The 19,300-nt window shown below is 33.5% G+C and overlaps 1 protein-coding gene across 3 annotated transcripts in view; it reads right to left on the bottom strand.

The window, feature by feature from the left end:
* LOC113510874 (furin-like protease 2) overlaps nucleotides 1–19,300 on the bottom strand; it is a 296,007-nt gene that overhangs the window by 252,127 nt on the left and 24,580 nt on the right. The window contains exon 2 of one of the 3 annotated variants that reach the window (XM_052896298.1): nucleotides 8,476–8,505. The exons of 1 other annotated variant lie outside the window; for it this stretch is intronic. The gene's annotated coding sequence lies outside the window, so the exon portion shown is untranslated. Of the gene's footprint in view, nucleotides 1–8,475; nucleotides 8,506–12,168; nucleotides 12,405–19,300 lie in introns of those variants that run through there. One more of the 3 variants, XM_052896297.1, reaches the window with a different exon arrangement.

Here is a 19,300-nt window from a genome sequence, read left to right on the forward strand (position 1 = left end):
GTTAAATGCAAATGTAGGTCGCCTGAAGAATGATTAATGTTTCGTAAAAAAAAAATTCCTAACGAGTCCGAAATTTCGATACGTTTGCAACAGAAATAGCCTAGCGTCAAAGCATTCCGCAAAATAATGGATGAGCAGTAGAATAACGACTTGTCTGAACTCGAATACCTATTGTGTTCGAGTTCAAAACAAGCAACAAATCGTTAGTTGGTTTCTGAAACATAAGAATTTTAGAAAATAATTAAAAGCCAAAACCTTAGGTAATATGTTTTATATTACGCTGACTTCAAATAATTGAGATAAAGGCAAGAAGGTGATGATTGCTACACGTGTAAAATCTTGTACAGATTCCGTTCTATTTATACATGCCATTATTAGGTATTTGTTTAACTTGTAGAATCACATACAACTATTTATTACAATGAATAGTATAGTTTCCAATTGATTATTATTCATTCTAAGCTTTTCGTTTAAATTATCCCACAAAATAATTCACACAACACGAGTTGCCTTAAATTTTGATTCCAATGCTATAGAATTCTATATCCACTATATTGGGTAGTTTTTAATATTCGTCAAATCAGTTGATTTCAATTGCTTTGTCCAGCTAAATTGCCTCAAATACGTACGTGAAAAAGCAAAAGTTTTTGATACATAGTTATATAGTTAGAATCTTTAGAATACAGTTCTTATATACTAATAGTTATATAGTGCTGACAAAAAGTCAACTAAAAATGGCATTTATTTATAAAGTTCATTGTTTGCTCGCTCCAAAAATCTACAAAATGTGGCATGGTTCTTGATTTGCGTAATAATGACTTTCATATTTACTCGATCTCATATCTGATTATTGTGGGTCAAATAAACATTATATTGTAGCTTATTTAATTACGTTTAAGCGATTTGAAAAAAGGAAAATGTACTCAATTTACCTGTATTTTTTTACGCAATATTTTCAGTAATTATGAATAGATTTTATTCCAGTTAAGTATTAATTTTGTTACGTAAGCTCTGTTTTCTTTCTAAATATATATATACACTAAACTAGAAATAAAAACCAATTAGCATGATTATCATTGGTAGCCATAAATTTTCTCTATAGGAGGATATAACTTAATCCAACATTTGATATATTAATATTGTGTGCGGGTTACATTCGTAGTGGTTTAGTTTAATGTGTGGACCGACTGACGACCACTCAATCAGAGATCGTAATTGGGGCTTGGCTTGACACATAGCGCGTTTTACGATCGAATTAAGCTTTGCTCTTCACTACTCATTTAATTTAGAATGGGTCATCAATATCGAACCAATACTCCAATTTTAAGGGAACTAAAGAACATTTTATAAATAAAAATATATAAATATTCGACTAAAATCACGAATGTGTTAATCACAGGAATTTGTCGACTGCTACCGTTGTAGTGGATGTAATGCCCGATACGACCACATTTCGCTGAGCACATTGGAATCCAATGTGACAGTGGACGTGTGACAGTCAACCGTCGTCTGTAATATATTAACATATAAAAGATGAGGTAAATAAACCAGAATTCCTACAATTTTCATTAAAATCAAAAAGAGAACTGTCGAAATTTATGTTAGTTCTTTTGACGAAGCACAACTTCCCTTGTTCTTAGCAACTTATCTAATTCCACGTTAGAATAATGACATATAAGAACTTAAATGTCAAATACATATTACGTATAGTAGGTAGTAAATTCAAATCTGAATTGTGTCTTCGGATTGTGTGTCTGGAAAATCTAGATTTAGACCTTTTCCTGACCATTAGTTATCGAATCAAACAAATTGATCCGAGAATTAATGACAGGATCACCGGCGGCACTTACATAAGATTCAAATAACCAAGACGAGTTCATCTACGTTCATAGCAATAGCAATAGTCGATTAATAATAAAATCCCAAACTAAACCAATTATGTCAGATTACTTTGTCAACTGTAATTTTAGTCTTGAGCAATATACCCCGAAAATGAAAGCTGGAGATGATGCTAACTACCAATAGCATTACAACATTTGCATACCGCGGGAATAACAAACATTTAGCTAGCCATTTTATTTATTCTTCTTGTTTTATTTACCACATCAATGTGGTGTGGTATAATCTATTTCAAATGTAGTTAATGAAAATGTAACAAAGTTCTGTTGAAATTATCACACTCTCAAAATGAAAGTAGTAACTATTTATATTTGTTCTATCAATTAATCGACTTTTCATTTGTGCTACTATTGAACATCAGTAGACTGTTTTACGGTCGGGTCAATTGTTTGTTTACATTTCCATTACGTTATATTCAATCAGACTTTATATCTGTATGTGTGCTGTACTTGCGAAATATTTTTCTTTAGTTTTTTTTTTTAAGCTTATATCTTCTTTAACAAATCATTGATCGTGAGCATATCTCTTTCGGGTATTCGTATTTTTATTACTCCTATTACCACTACTGTTATATAAATTATAAAATTATAAACGCAGAATCTACTCATATGTATATATGTATGTACTCATATTTCGCCGTCGGTCGCGCGACAATAGGCTGGAAAAGCGGACACATTAGCTTTCAAAGGCCACCAAATTGCTATCAAGCCAGAATTCAATGTGATTATACATTTACTATCTACTTTATATGAGGTATTTTGCGATAAATAGAACTAATATTGTTTTGAATAATACATTGAAGCATTAATACTCCATTTTGGTAAGATTATCTGCATGTGTAACGGAGACGATAATTGTAATTACAAAGCGAAAGCCAACAATAGTATGCATGAAACTGAACAACTTTCACCATGGCATGTGGGTCGAAAAGTGAAAACAATTTTTTAACCTTTCATATTGATATTATAAACTTTTATATTAAATCAATCACGCAGTACGATCGCACGAATTGTATAAAGGACTGTTATTATAAATAGCTATAATATGCTAGCCTAAATAAAATCACAAGAGCTATAGATCATCTCTCAATCGATTTTAATAAAGACGATACCAGTTGCAATACTCCGATTGCCAATATAAAAATATTGGGGGGGAAAAGGATTGTTAGTGATTCACCTATCATCCCTAACTGGTGCCCCGCCAGCGTATACCGTTAGCGCAGGCGGAGTTACCATTCCATTAATCATCCATTAAAAAAAATATATATATAAAAATATTGGGGGGAAAAGGATTGTTAGTGATGGAGACTGAGAATCCCATTGCCAGCAATATACCCAACCAGGTCGACCTCCTCGCGGTTCCCCCTGGCAACTATCATGGTTAATTCCTGATAAATTCATCATGATGGGCTAACTGGCCTGTTTTCATTCTCGTCTATCACCCTTCACTGGTGCTCCACCAGCGTATCCCATCAGCGCAGACGGGGTTACAAATCCATTTTCACCCATAAAAAAAAATATAAAAAAAATTAATACGCAATTTAGAAGGTTATTGGCAGGAATTTCATAATAATCGTATTTTGAACATGCTCATTATTTTTGTGATTATTTTACATATAAAAATATAATATTTACAAAATGAATCACCAGTCTTTTCAAATAAGTGTGTCCCAAATTAAGATATTAGTCTAGTTTGAAAAATTCATAAACAAATCGAGATTATTTCCTCCATTACAAAAGCTTGACTTTAATAATACTGCCGCTTAATCATCAGTCAGAATAAGTGGAGAATCTTAGATCTCTTAAAATCCTGTATTTCGGATTATACTGCCCATACTGAAATTAATTCAGACCAATATATCAATAATAATCAATTCTCCGAACTGGAATATAATAATCAAAGCAAAGAAAATATCAGTAATAAGTATGAAAAGAATAATTGGAAGATCAAATAAGATTATATATAACAAAAAAAAAATCATTTACAGACTAAATTTAATCACAATCATTAAGCCCTCAACCAAATATTTTTCTTGTAACTTTAAATATACAGCTAATTTGTACTAAAATTTCGGACGCATCCTCTCTAAGTTAAACAGCACAATATCACGCCAGTTACGAAGTAACCCAAGAACAGAACTGTCATAGACACTAAAGTTAAGCTAAGTTACCGCATACTAGACTTCAAATGAGTTTAAATGTGAGAATAAGTAACTAATTATTACCTAACTCTCCCGACCAGGTATTTGAATAAGGAAAGATGAACATAAAATATTTACTATCGTTCTTACACCAAAATTCTACTTAGGAATCATAATCATGATGATGAAAGCAACTGTGATCTTATTATATATCAAGAACAATTTATAAATGGATGGAAAAACTTTAAAGCTAGTTCTATTATAAGTTTACTATTTTTAAACTTTAACCAAACTTTTTAAAGTGTAAGAAATTCTTAGTCGCATCGAGCTGTATGACATAAACAATTTCAAATACACGGTAACATGTTTAAACTGTTCCTCCTCTGTTGTCGTTCCTGTTCGCCTGATATTGAATTTCTTCTTTTAAAATGCAATCAAGCTTTTTGAACTTCCGATATCTTGTCGCATTTCAAAACCAATTTGAAACTGAGAACGATATCAAATCTCAGAACAGCCCCGTTAAAAGCTATGTGAAAAATTGTACATGGAACTATTCCTTGCTCGTGTTCACAAAGCGATTTATTAACGGTTTAAGATTAGAAGCTCTACCGTACGGAGGGTTAAAAATAGGGGATGTCTCGACAAGCGAACAATAGAGGTGCCTTCCAAGCATTCTCGGGCTCGTGAACGACGCAATGTGACGTTGACAAATGATGGTTTAGCACTTAAGACACTTGGACAGGTGATCCGAAGCGAACTGCCCATTCACTCTGCCTCGGTATTTGGTTTGAGGAAAACTTCGACTGGAACTATTGTGTGTAAGCACTTTCACAACTGTAATGGAGGACTAATGTAATTCGCAGAGTATAACTATAAATTTATATCATATAAATAGGTGTATTTCACTACTTCTCTCAACCGAAACCATTCTTATTAACCAATCTTATTCTCATGTCTTCAGGTGGTGTTTTAAATTCAATTCTATACACACTTACGCCAAACTTTAAAATTTTGCATATTTCTGCCAAAATAAATCTGTTACATTTTAAAACTTTTATATTAAGTCCATTGTGCAACTGCCAAAATAAATTAATCTAGATGACCAACTTTTGAAATGGTATACATAATATACAAATGACTGACCTTAACAAATAAAAAAATGCAAACAAGCGACAGCTAAATGCCATGCAAAAACTGTTGTTGTAAAATTTATTTATAAAAATTTGTCAAATAGAACATGTACCGTGAGTTTAGAGATTACGCTTAGAAAGAATACCTATATATATTTAAAACACTAGCTGTTTCCCACAATCTTGCCCGCGTCAATACGAGTATATATGGTATCCTTTGTTTTAAGTTAGGGTGTGATCTATCGTATTCAAAATTTCGTTCAAACCCATTCAACCATGATTGAGTAAAAAAATATGTAAACATACAAATATTTTTACTAATTTTCACATTTTTAATATTTGTAAAATGTGATTCTAATCAATGTTATTATTAAGAAACATTATTTATTCTGATGTATATTTAATAGATGTCGATGTTGTAATAAATGAAAAAGAAACGAATAGTCTTGCAGATTAATCGACTCTTGCGCAACGCATCACGTGGAGAAAGTGAACCCGCGTCGGATGATGAGTACGTACTCAATTATATCCTCTTCGAAGACGTTCTACAAACCATAAACGCATCAGGTGTACTTCATTGTGACAGCCAGTACTTCTAAATAGAACTATACAGAATTAGTCGGATATTAAAAAACCGAATATATGTATATAATTCAACATTAAGATTTTAATGTTTCATGTATAATTCAAAGCAGAATTCTCAAAACTCATTTTGGATTGAGAAGGATACTACATGGTTCATTGTCTGTTAATTTTATTATTATTATTATTTCAGCTGTTAACTGTCCACTGCTGAACATAAGCCTGCCCCATAAGAGGAGTTTTGCCAGTAGTTGCCACGCTTGGCAGGCAGGCGGGTTGGTAACCGCAGTTAGGCTTTTAGAGATGTTTTAAGAGGGACGCTGCTGCCCATCCCTCGCCGTCCCTTATTCGACTCTTACGACACCCACGGGAAAGGAAGGGGTGGCCTATTCTATGCCAGGACCACACGGCGATTTTTATTTCTGATTAGTAGTTTTAAATAAATATAATAATGTCGTCACTAAATATTTTGTATGACTATGTTGTCAACAAATAAAAACTTTAAACTTTGACCTAAAACTTTAGTATATTTTTTTACATTTGATATAGAAAAAAAATATTTTCTATGATGTATTTTTTGAATGTATTTATGATGATCGGGCTTCTTGTTTGTATCGTAAATATTTGCCGTATTTATTCAACACTTCAAGTTGGCTATTGGCGAAAAGAACTTGAGCGTAATATCAAACAATTCACAACAGCGAAAAGGAAAATCTTACACGGGAAAAAATCCCTCATGCCAAAAAAGCAAAACTGCTGATATGTAAGGAACATTAGTTAGTGTCGAAAACGTATGAAGTTTAATAGAATGTGTAGAATACTAAATGCTTTTCTATACTTACGCAAAACGTTAGGAGTTGTGATAATATTTCCAAATCTTACATCAAAATGTCCAATAAATGTTTAAGTTAATAAAATCAGTCCATTCGTATTCTTCTCGGTTCACATACAAGGTTTCTTATCACAAGTTCGAGACTTGGGAACAACTAAAATGAGTGCGAGTGAAGTATTCGGCGTGTGGGAAACTTCGCCACATTACCCGATAATTGATAAAGTTTAACATATAATGTGGGTGCGGGGTAAATACTGGTAAAACCGACACTCAGTTGAACTGGTTTAATGGTTCGCCCGCGATTTGCTGATTAAACATGGAAATGGTGAATTGCTCACTGAGCACTGTCGAAAGTAGTTGCACTGATGGACGTATCAGGATTGTACTCGTCTGATCTGATCTGATCACATTGCAATTTTGACATATACTACTATTTTTCATATTGAAAATATAATTTTCTGCTTTTTTTAATAGATACAGAGTTTGCTTTAAGAATTTAAAACTATTATTATAATATGATATGTGTTATAAAATCCAACATAAAATACTGATAAATTATCACAAGTAACGAATGAGGTCTTGAACGAAAACAATATTTTCCTCATATTTATATATTAGGAAATACATAAAAATTAAACAATGATATTAATTAAACAATTAAATAGCAACAACCACATCATATAAAATTATGTAGTTACGTATATATCAATAATGACATTACATTTCATAAATCTTAACGTAACACCATTACAGATTACGTTGTATGTACATGCGTGTTTTATATGTATGTATAAAGTGAGTCTATGTCACCTTTTTTAATATTTTTTTTTTAATTCACTATCGAACACAACTGCTTCACGGTACAAACACGAATGGGACAGAGGTAGCCAAGCAAACAACTTTTAAACAAAATCTCCCTCTAATTAAATAAAAGCTTAAAATGATGTTAAGGTTAAAATCATTTTATTTTTACTTTTTTAGATACACATGGTAGTTGGAATCCTATTTCCAACAGATAGGTCTGGTCTAGTATTCTAACTAATATTTAAACGGTAGTACAAAAAAAATATTTGCCGTGTAATCCCAGCATAGAAAGACTACCTCTTCCTTTCCCGTGGATGTCATAAGAGGCGCGTAAGGGAGGACGAGTGATGGGCAGCAAAGTCCCTCTTAAAACATCTCTAAAGCCTAATCGCGGTTGCCAATCTGCCTGCCAAGCGTGGCAACTTCTAACATATTCATGTTCAATAGTTAAAGGACAGTTAAAGGCTGATACGACGATGACTATAATAAAAAAATTATTTACACTAACTATATTTTTACTCGCATTTTTTATTTGTCATACTAGTACGAATAAAATCAAATAAATCCATTTTAATTAACGGAGGTTTGTTCAAATGTTTCAGGCGTTACTCAACACTAACTCGATTACTTGCACTCTTAATGCCTTATAAAATGGCCGACCTTGCTGCGTCAGTTTCGTGCGGGTTCCGCTCCAATTAGCGGGCACGCGACCATTGCGTCGTCACGTGACACGTGTCGCTACATGCACATGCGACTGGCTAACCGACGACAAACAGTAACTAGTTTTTATGCAACTACAAATGGCAAACAAGCTATTTATTGGTCCACCTGACGGAAAGTAGTAACCAACCTTCAACTACAGACATGAACAACACTATCAACATCACAATACGCTGTGACGTATACGATATCCCTCAAACACTTCCACGCACAACCACTCTCTGGAATTAACTTCCAGCAGCAGTATTTCCGAACCGATACGACAACATAACCTTCAAGAAAAGAGCTTATTCCTTTTTAAAAGGCAGGCAGCACACCTGCAACGCCATTAGTGTTGTGGGTGATCATGGGCGGCGGTAGTTACTTACCACCAGGTGAGCCGCAAGCCCGTTTGCCCCCTGTGTTGTCAAAAAAAACTGTTAGTTACTACTATCTGAATAGTGCACTATCTGCAAGACATCATTACTCATAGAAATTTCCAAAAATTGGTAACTCTATCAATTGTTAAAATATCAAAATCTGTTCCAAAAATCTATACGCCTAATTGAACATAGAAAAACAAAACATAAAAAATTTGCTAGAAGTAATCTCTTACTAGAAATAAGCTCGCCTTTGTACATTACGTTTAAAATTAAATGTTCTTATCACTATGTTTGTGCACAATAAAAAAATGTAGAAATAATAAAGAAGATTACCTCTGCTAGCTGATAAAGTTACAAAATTCGAAGATTCAACTTGGAATAAGTGATTATGAGCAATAACAAGATGTTCAGAATCAAAGAAGTTATCACATAACACATGCAAAAAAAAAACAAACTAACTTTTTACCGACATTAAAAGAAGGAAGGTTTCCTTCTTTTAATGTCGATAAAAAAGAAACTCACTGACTGATCAAAGCACACTTAAGACATTAAATTTGCGCAGAGGTCCTTACACAAATAAAAATTATGAGCACTTAAAAAGTTTTTTATATTCCCATGGGAGCGGAGTGTACGATTTCACGCAGAGAAAGCTGTGGAAAACAGCTACTTTATACATATATACAATGCGTTAGTAAAAAAAAATGTTCAAATCGCGATACCAAAAACAAATTCATATTGAATTATTTTTATTTGCCATTATAAAAGCTATTACGAAATACTTACAGCATACCAAAGAACATTGGCAATGACGCCGGAAGGCAGATACTTTTTTTTTTCTTGAACTAACAATGACCATGAGGTATTAACTAAATATTATTGCCGTGCAAACTGTCTCAATGCTAAGAGCTAATTGTCATGCGATGCGTGTCAAGACCATGCGCAAACCTTGAAATCTTCGATTTCATCAGATAACTATTGTACAAACCGTTTGTAGTATACAACTATACAACATACAATCATACTGCGCACGGGTATGTATGTATATGTATGTATACCCATATTGTTTTTTTTTTAATAATAAATGTGAAACTATGAACCCGTGCGTACGGGTTCATTGATCCATTTTATTCGTTTACACTAGAAAGATACTAATGCAGTATTCGAGGTAAGAATGAAGTTAGCTTAACAATATTAATTCACCAGAAATTAACTACGATGGTTTCCAGGAGGGACTGCAAGGAGGTCAACCTTTGAATATATTGCCAGAAATTGGATCCTTAATCCCTATTATTATGTCTACTTACCAATCCCTTGTACCAATGTCTTGTGTGTTTCTCCCGTGAAATAACAATGTGTTCAATGTAGTTTCCGTCTAAAGGATAAAATATCCAGTCCAGAGGAGCCAGCTAGCAAAAGTTAAATGCTGATATTATTCCAGTTGTATTCATCACGTTTGGCTCACTGACCCGCCTTTTCATTCTCACCTATCATCCCTCACTGGTACCCCGCCAGCGTACACCAATAGCGCGGGCGTGGTTACCATTCCATTATCATCCATTAAAAAAAATACCGACATACATTATTAATATTCAACACACGTACATATTATTACAAAACCATTCCAAGGCGTATCACACTAATAAAAATCTTAATCTGTACTTAATCACCATTTCCTTATTTTAGACCTTGTATTAAAAACGGTTAAAAACACCGGGCCACATAAATCGTGTCTGTGAAGGATTTTTAATGGTTACTAAAAAGAACTGTGCTAGTTATACATAAATGTAATATTTGAAAGTGAATGAACATGGTTGAATTGCATACACCTTCATTCACTTTCACGGAATTTATAATACATCATTTCGTGTTGAGAGTCGAGACCTTGAGATTCCAAGTGCGAATGTTCGATGGATCAAATATTATTGCTATTTATACATTTTACAAAACAGCTCCAGTTGCATTATTAATAGACTAATAGGCATGAAGATTAAAGAAAAGAAAATTAATTAATTATCCTTGAACATACTTGTGGACTTAAATGAACTAAGGACTCGAAAGTCTTTAACAAAGACTTGTTGAATCAATTAAGAATCCAACCGCAATGTTTTCTAAGCTTAATAATATTATTAAAATATGCTAAACACTGTTGCATTCATTGGCGCGAACCGTTTACTGGCAACAGGATATCACACAATGATAAATACTAACTACACTGCAGTCTTCTATAAAGCCATGATTATAAGGAATATTTTACTGTAGGGGCTTTTTGTCATAAACAAAATTCTATACTCTTAAAATAATTAAAAAACATATTATTCGTATAATATTAACAAAAAAATGTTAAGTGGAATCATGATACTTAACTCAGTAAGTTATAAGCACCACCGGCCAAAGAACCCAGAATAATAACATAACATTTAAAAGTGACCCCGAAAAGCACTAATAACACTTTTTTTCGTATAAATAACGTTATTATACAGTTTCTTAGAATGAACAGAAAATGTGAGCGGCTAAGTCACGTGACATGAACAAATAAACAGCAAGGCGCAACCTATTTAGAGTAACATCGCAATCCATCAGAATGCGTCCCAATGTAAGATGGATGCGAGAAAAACGCGATACGCACTCCGGCGTCAAACACGATTGTAAGTAAAATAAATATACTGTCAAGAAAACAAGTACGAAAACGAGTGTATTAAAGAACACGTTGTATAGTAGGTGGGCAGTCAGCTTGTTTGCCATTCCAAGTTGCATAAAAAAATGTTTATTGCAATAATTTATTCAGTGATTATAAAGTTCTCAACGTGTTGATGAGCGAATTTAATAATTCGCGACTTTCACTTCATTGGTATTTTTAATGAAACATATGAAGCAATCAAATTAATTATATTAAACTGGCTCATATACTTATGTGACTCATATTTATAACAAACAAGTAGATGTACTAATAATATTCATTAGTTACACGTATGGTAATTTGCCCTTTGAGACGAGACATCTATCTAGGTTTTGGTAACGTTTCCTGCGACACGCCGCCGTATGATGTATGACGTGCGTGATGTAGGAGCTCGTGCAAGCATCTAGCGATGTATTGGTCTGCTCTATTGTTGATAAAGGTATTAATTTACTAACATAGCCAGTCAACAATGCAGTGTGGACTGGCAAAATTCCAACGATCTAACAGACCTCACCGCACCCCCGTCCAATTCCCCACAAATATCCAACGCCCGATAAGAAACTTTGTTGCGATTTCTACGGAAAACGTTGTTGAACCCGTATATTCCACAGTTTAGGTGATTCCGGACCATTGAATCCGCTACATTGTTTGGTGCACAATGTTTCAATATTCATAACTAGCAGTGGCTGCGACTTCGTCCGCGTGACCGAGACATATTGGTAGTTCGGGATAAATGTAACCTACGGGCATAGCAACGAAGATCATTGTCTACTTTATAATGAATTCCAATAACCGTAGATTTATTATTTATAAATACTATATCCTGTGCCAAGTTACACGACGATTGTTGGACTGGTTAGTAAACGCCATGTCCTAACAACAGACAAACTCTCTTTAATATTTATTACGATATTAGTAGATATTTAAGGAATTATAATTTAACATTTAACACATGACATATTAATCATGTGAATAAATACAGATATTCATAGTAAAAACTGTCAAAGTGTAAAAATACCCACCACATAACGTTTTTAAAATCGACGCTTGCGCAGTCAGAAACAATAGTCACAGTCACAAATCACTTTACACAAAATAAGACGTTGATACACTAACAATTGAAATCATTTAACGTGAACACTTCAATCACAGTATATTAACTAATGCACGTTAAACTGAGAATGTTTTACGTACGTATGTCACTCAGCGAGGCTTTGACAGCGAACGATGCTCGCGGGAGCAGAGTCGCCTGGCCAAGACCAACTGACACTCCGTTGGCATCAAGTTGCGTAACTGCCGAGAGAACCGTGACCTTTGCTGTAATGCATTCGAATTGTAGATGTTGTATCGACGTTAATCAAAATGTGAATGGTTGATGAGCAACTATCAAATTTATTAATGCAATGGAATTCACCCATTCTCCTTCCTGAATCATTTAACATTCAGATTTTTTTTTAATCAGAACAGTTTTATTTCGAACACTTATCGCTCGATATCTCTTCTGATAATTATAAATATTATAAATTATATTAATGATCCATTCCATACATTTATTAGCACTGATAAAATCAATAATAGAGTATTTTATTTATTTAAAGGCTCTTAAATAAAGTCCCACAAAATTATTAGATATATATATATTTTTTTTATTTTACATAATTTCTTTCTGAAAATTTTTTCCTTAATTTCTATATAATTAAAAAAATTATCCAAATAAACAACAACAAGATAGTATTTGAAAACAAAAACAAAACAGAGTACAATTATCGAAATAAAATATGAAAATAAACGTATTTACCAGAGGGAGACTTTATACAAAAGTCGTTTGCTTGGGCACCTCTGTCCCATTCGTGTTTCTACCGTGAAGCAGTTGTGTTTGCATGACTATTTCGGTTTGAAGGGCATAAATTTACAGGGTACAGAAGAATAACACCTGTCATTGCCATTCTGGGCCGTCAGATTGTTTGCCATTCTAACTTGAAAAAAAAAATTATATGTAATAGAAAAGATTCCAAATATTTCCTTTGACCTTGTAATAATATCACTTAAGCTCTATAGCATAAAGGTACCTACAATGTGATGAGAATACCGTTGAAACTTTTATAGCAGTCTCCGATATGGAGAGAGTATGAAGCGCCAATATCAATTTAACGTGTGGAAGACAGCATTAGGCTACATGGACTCGAGCCAAGTGGGAACAGCGAGGCTAAGTTACTAAGAGGGGTGGCGGCGAAAAGTAAGCCTCCTTATCCTGGCGTGTCGCGTGTCATTTTTCTACCACTTGTTTTACTTTGAAGCAGATCTTTCAAGAGACGAAAATAGCAAAATGATGCATTGCAGTCATTTCACTATAATAGCATTAAAATATTTGTGGTTACGGTTTTAATGTTGTATTATACAGTGCTACAGTAACATTACTATGAAAGTGATCTCGGTTTCTAAAACTTAATTCGTCTTACCATTATGAATTATGGCATACAATAAAGACATGAGGAGAAATGAAAGATGAGCTACTTTGCTTCTATAGAAATATGTGAATCACGCTCTCACCGAAAACTGAAAGTATTCAGAATTTACGATTTTATTGCGGTAAAACATGCAAGCAACTACTTTTATTTATGCACATTTAACAAAAAACATTGCAATAAACAAAGATAGATTTAATAAAAAAAAAAACAAGAAATTTGCGAATTTCATGTTACGTTATAATTGATCGTTTATAGAAAATTCGTATTTTTTTAGAATGATATCATTTTCAATATTACCTCCTAAGAATTAAATAATACGTGAGTATATTTTGTTTGTAGACTCGATCTTTTAAATGTTGGTAAAGTTTAAAATTCCGACATAACTACTGTCAGTCACGTAATGGACAGAAATTATGAATGGTTAGTTATTTAGAATTATTTTGTTTAATTCCGCTAACATTAGTAAGAATACGTATATATTATTTTATGTATTAGTCGTACAATTTTATTAATAATAATAGTAGTCAATCTTTAAATGTTTGCAGTCACACTATTGGTAGCGGAAATAACCAAACAAGATTGTGTTCTACAAAAAAAACCGACTTCAATTGTGACGAAACCAGTGATTTTGATTTAAAAACTACTGAATCGATTTTGATAATAAATCTAACTTCTACAAATAAATTTTCTAAATCGATTTTGATAAACCAAAATGTAAATATACCGTTACAGTCGTAGAATACTGACGGATCTGACAAATATTACATATATAGATCCGTTAGTATTCTACGACTATGACGATATCTTTTAAGTTAAAAAAGAATTTTCCAAATCAGTTTTCAATAGACGAAGTTAAGTTAAGGTTGCTAATAATGGAGATTAAGGGCTCCATTGCTAGCTATATACCCAACCAGGTCAACCTCCACGTGGTCCCCCCTGGAAACCATCGTGCTAAATTCCAAATGTATATGTCACGATGGGCTAAGTGACCTGTCTTTTCATCCTCACCTATCATCCCTCACTAATGCCCCGCGAGTGTATACCGTTAGCGCAGGCGAGGTTACCATTCCATTATCATCAATTGAAAAAAAAAATACACGAAGTTATAACGTACAAACAAAATATAACAACAGTAACAAAACATAGAAACGAATTATGAACCTTCTTCTTTTTGAAGTCGGTTAAACATAATTCTAATCAATTCACCAATACTTTCATATCACTGGTAAATTACACGTTAATTACCAATGATACGGACTTCTGCAAAATAACACCCAGTTTTTTTTACCCCAGTAAAATATAATGAAAGTAAATAAAAATTAAACATCAAATCTTAAATCGTATTAAGATAAATAACACGAACATTTTATAACTTTATTCCTTACAAAAATGGTTTCCTAGTATGTGTAGGGAGACACTATGGCGCCGCGTGAAAGCTTTTAGTGGCATTATATTTTACACTTTGGTCCATTCAGAGTTGCGGCCCCTACCATTATAATGGTGTTAAAGAAAATTACTTCCGAGTCGCCACACGCGAATTGACTCACCACGCAAGCTTGTATATTAAAGTTTGGATTTAAAATAACGCCCGCAAATTGCATCCCGGAAAATTACGATAATCCCTGATGTGAAAGTGTAATATTTCATCCATTCCTGTACATAAATGGCGTTACTATCAATTACGTCACGGTCCCGTCCGGTGTATGTAATATCTACGAAACCGGAACAGAAGTCCATTAATGAAAAAATTGTATCGTTTACATTTCTACTATCAAAAGTAAATCCCATTAATAATACGACATTACTATTACAAAATATTTACAACATAATAAACAAAATAGCTCGAAGAACCGACAACCGATGAGGGAAGAAAGGTTCTTGAGAGGCGACCGTGTAAACGCAGTGTATGACGACCCCCCACTAGATGGAGTGATGATCTGAAATGCATTGCAGAGAGTCAGTGGACGCAGGTGGCTCAGGACCGTTCTTTATAGCATTCTAAGGGGGAGGCTTATGTCCAACAGTGGACGGCTATAGATGTGAACTGAAATAGATGATGATGATGAAACAAAACTATCTAAAATAAAAGTTTGGTTACCATTTTTTATTTATTTAAACTTTAATGCACAGTAATACTCTATGTACATTTGGCGGACTTAACATCGGATGGTGTTCTCTACCAGTTATCTATTAGTGGTTGTCATTTTGAACACGTATATTAGATATCTATATTCAATACATTATAGTTAGTTACTTAAAAGATCTAAATTTAATTTTTAATAAATATTTACAAGATTACAATTATATGATGGTATATAAACAATGTATTATAATATCAAAAAGGTTAAAACTATCTGCGCAAGCAAATTTCTTGCGACATATTTTATCAAAGGCCCACAACAAGGAAACGAGAATTTTCTTGGAGCGGGTAAATCTTGTTTCCTCCGAAATGTTCTTAATAATAAATGATGTGTTACTTAAGCAACATAATGTATTCAATGAAACTTTCGCTAATGTGCTTAAAGTACACTTTCCATTGTAAACATATTTTCCATTCTCAGAACTGAGAAGTTTAGATTTTGCACGAAAAAGATACTTTGTTTTTGAATCGAAACACCTTTACAAATTGCCCCAAGATATAATCTAGATGATGAAAAGCTACTATTAAACGCAGAACTGACATTATAATTCTCAATTCGAATTTTTTTCCTTTGACTGCAAATTAATTTATTATAGCATGAGGTAAATAGTCCATTTATCTATCTATATGTACATTCATTTGCCTAAATACATCACGTTACGTGACAATACATTCCAATGGCAGCTTTAACGGGTACAATCCCACGGAGTCGGTAAATCACTTTCCTAATTAACTTAAGTAGGATCAGCACATGCTTACTTCTTCATTTTTCAAGACGTGTGTATTATGGATATTTGTGTACAACAAATGGTCATAAGAAAGTCACTAAAACCCAATCAACATTTTTTTATGATGTAATATTTATTTTATATACTGTTTTCATCCACAACTATGTCCATTTTAAATCCGCCAAGCCGTTAAAATTACCACCAGATTACGCCAAAGATCCGGGCATACATACAATCACGCAAAAACATTGTCCTTCGTTCATCGATGATCATGTAAAAAACAATCGATTTATTCTTGAAGATCCACAATCAAATTCAATGCATACACGATTGTTTCTAGAGTTTCAAGGTCAAAAACAAAATGTAACTGGCGGATTAGATGTTTTTTGTTCTAATTTATCTTTCAACGAGATATTTAATACTTTAAGAACAAAAACACTGTTTAACTAAATCATTTCATTTGTAATATAATAATTTTATATTTGTATTCAAGAAGACAGGCCGTCTTTTATTTTTGACCGAACAATATTATTTGAATTCTCCTTAGTAGAACATGGAATTTGGGAGTGCCAAAATATTTTCAGGCGCAAGTTTCATTAGTAAATTCTCATTTCGTTCAATGGCTCCCGTCACATTAAGACATCTTGCCGTACCATTTCCTTTACACTCGTAGCACACGATAGGGGTTTTGTGATGTCGAATAATTTCGCTGGGGCAAATATACGCTTGAAGACAGAGCTGGAAGGCGTAATATCTGGCCCCCAGGCACGGCACGCCAAGCGGCCGCAATTGTTTAATCGGCGAAGTTCCTCGATACAAGCCCGCCGGCGCGGAAAGTTCAGCTACAGCTGATAGGACAGGCTCGTTTCGTTTAATGTGCCAGCAAGCATGCCTCTAAAGTGCACTGCGCTCCTATAATTACACCACTTACGATACATTAAACTCTATAATGAAACATGCACTGTTGCTTCATCAATCAATTATAGTTCATTCAATTTTTCCACTTGTGTGTCATAATCGAAGTCTTAGACGTTAACGAGTAATAGAAATAAATTTCAATAAAACATCGTTATTTTTATTAGCTAGAGCTGTACAAAATATCTGTGTATATACAAAATATTGTTTTATGGGCGTATCAATTGAGCCATCAATCTTCGCTGATAGAATCGATAAATGACGTAATTAAGATGAAACAGGAAGATTTAAATGATGAATTAAACCGCTTGTGATATTACTTTTTATGTTTCTCTCGTCTCTTGGACGGACTCCAGCCGACATCTGATGGATTAATGCCTGTTTTCAAACAAAGTACATCAATCTTTGAAGCGGCCATTGAAAATTCGCCCTTGCGGTCCACGGTCTCTTGTTTTAAATTCCATTATCCTATATCCATTGGCCCTCAAATATAAATTGTAATAAAATTCTACAAGTCGTGTAACATATAATTCGACGTAGTTTTTGCTAGGTATCTTGAAATATTTATATTCCTTCCAAAAACATGTTAGACAAATGAAGAGAATAATCGTACACTGTTTTAATCGACCTTTGTAGTATATTAAAAAGGATTAGTTTTTCAATTCGTGTGTAGGTAATTTTTTTATATTTCAATAAAAACACAGTTCAAGTGAGCACATGGAAAATTCTTCAAAATCATTACTTTTTATGACGTTCGATAAACTCCTTTGCGTCGGGAAATCGAGTAAAAATCATTTTTATAATAATTTTAACATTTATTATCCGTACCAGATATTAATCAACATTTAAAAATGTCGCCATTAAAAATATTTTTTGCAATAATGTATATGAATTTAAATGTACAGCCTAATTCCAAAGCTGGGATTAAAATCTATCTATACCTGAGTAACTTCACAAAAACGTTAGAATTTAAATTTTACGTTATTCTAAGGAATTGAAACAACAGAATTGAAATAATCTAATCATGTGTATGCATACAGCCGCTGCAGTAACAGAGCGATGGTAAACAATGGCGTCGTGTACGATGGTATGCAATCGACAGGAGCTCCGTGAATAGTTCACTGCCACTGAAGGGCTGACAACGCGTCGACAGCACGCTTCCGCCGCTCGGCTGCCGGGTCTGTTGAAGATATTGATACCTAAAGGAACTAGCTTATCGTACTTGTGTAGACGCTGCGTGTAATTAAATTAGGGTGACCGAATACTAAGCTCAGAAACTATGTAGTAAGCTACATAGTTTCCGCTATTGTTAATTTTTTTTTAATCGTTAAAGGTTTCTTTTCATGATATATATTGTAAACGTTCAATTGGGTCACGAGCTCTTTAAGAAATAAGCACGATGATTTCCAAAGACCGCGTCTACGCGATCACTAGAGCGACCTGACAGTGTATTAATTAACAATCACCTCCCCCTACGCATTAAGGATATCGAAATCTAAATATATTATATAGATAAAAGATTTATCCTGCACTAACAGAACTGACTGATCTATCAACGCATAACCACTCGGTTAATAATTTAACATTTTATGAGTTTCTAGACATATACTATGGAAAGATTTCCTGAATTTGACACGGGAATGTTACATAACGGTTTCGCGCAAATGAATCCGCTATAAACGATATATGTATAAAATTTATGATTTAGAAATTGTAGAAATAACTAGAGAAGAGGAAGTTTTTAAGTATTTCCTTAATGATTAATCTTTGTCTTCACTGATACAAATTATGATTAATTTGTGACGCTCCTGTCATAGAATAAGAAATCTTGGACACAATAATTCTACAAAACCTGGTGTAAGATAGGATATTTATCTTACGGGCACGTAATTTCCAACAGTAG

The sequence above is a fragment of the Galleria mellonella genome, unplaced genomic scaffold (genome assembly GCF_026898425.1).
Source record: "Galleria mellonella isolate WM207_F2 unplaced genomic scaffold, CSIRO_AGI_GalMel_v1 utg32, whole genome shotgun sequence".
Classification (NCBI taxonomy): domain Eukaryota; kingdom Metazoa; phylum Arthropoda; class Insecta; order Lepidoptera; family Pyralidae; genus Galleria; species Galleria mellonella.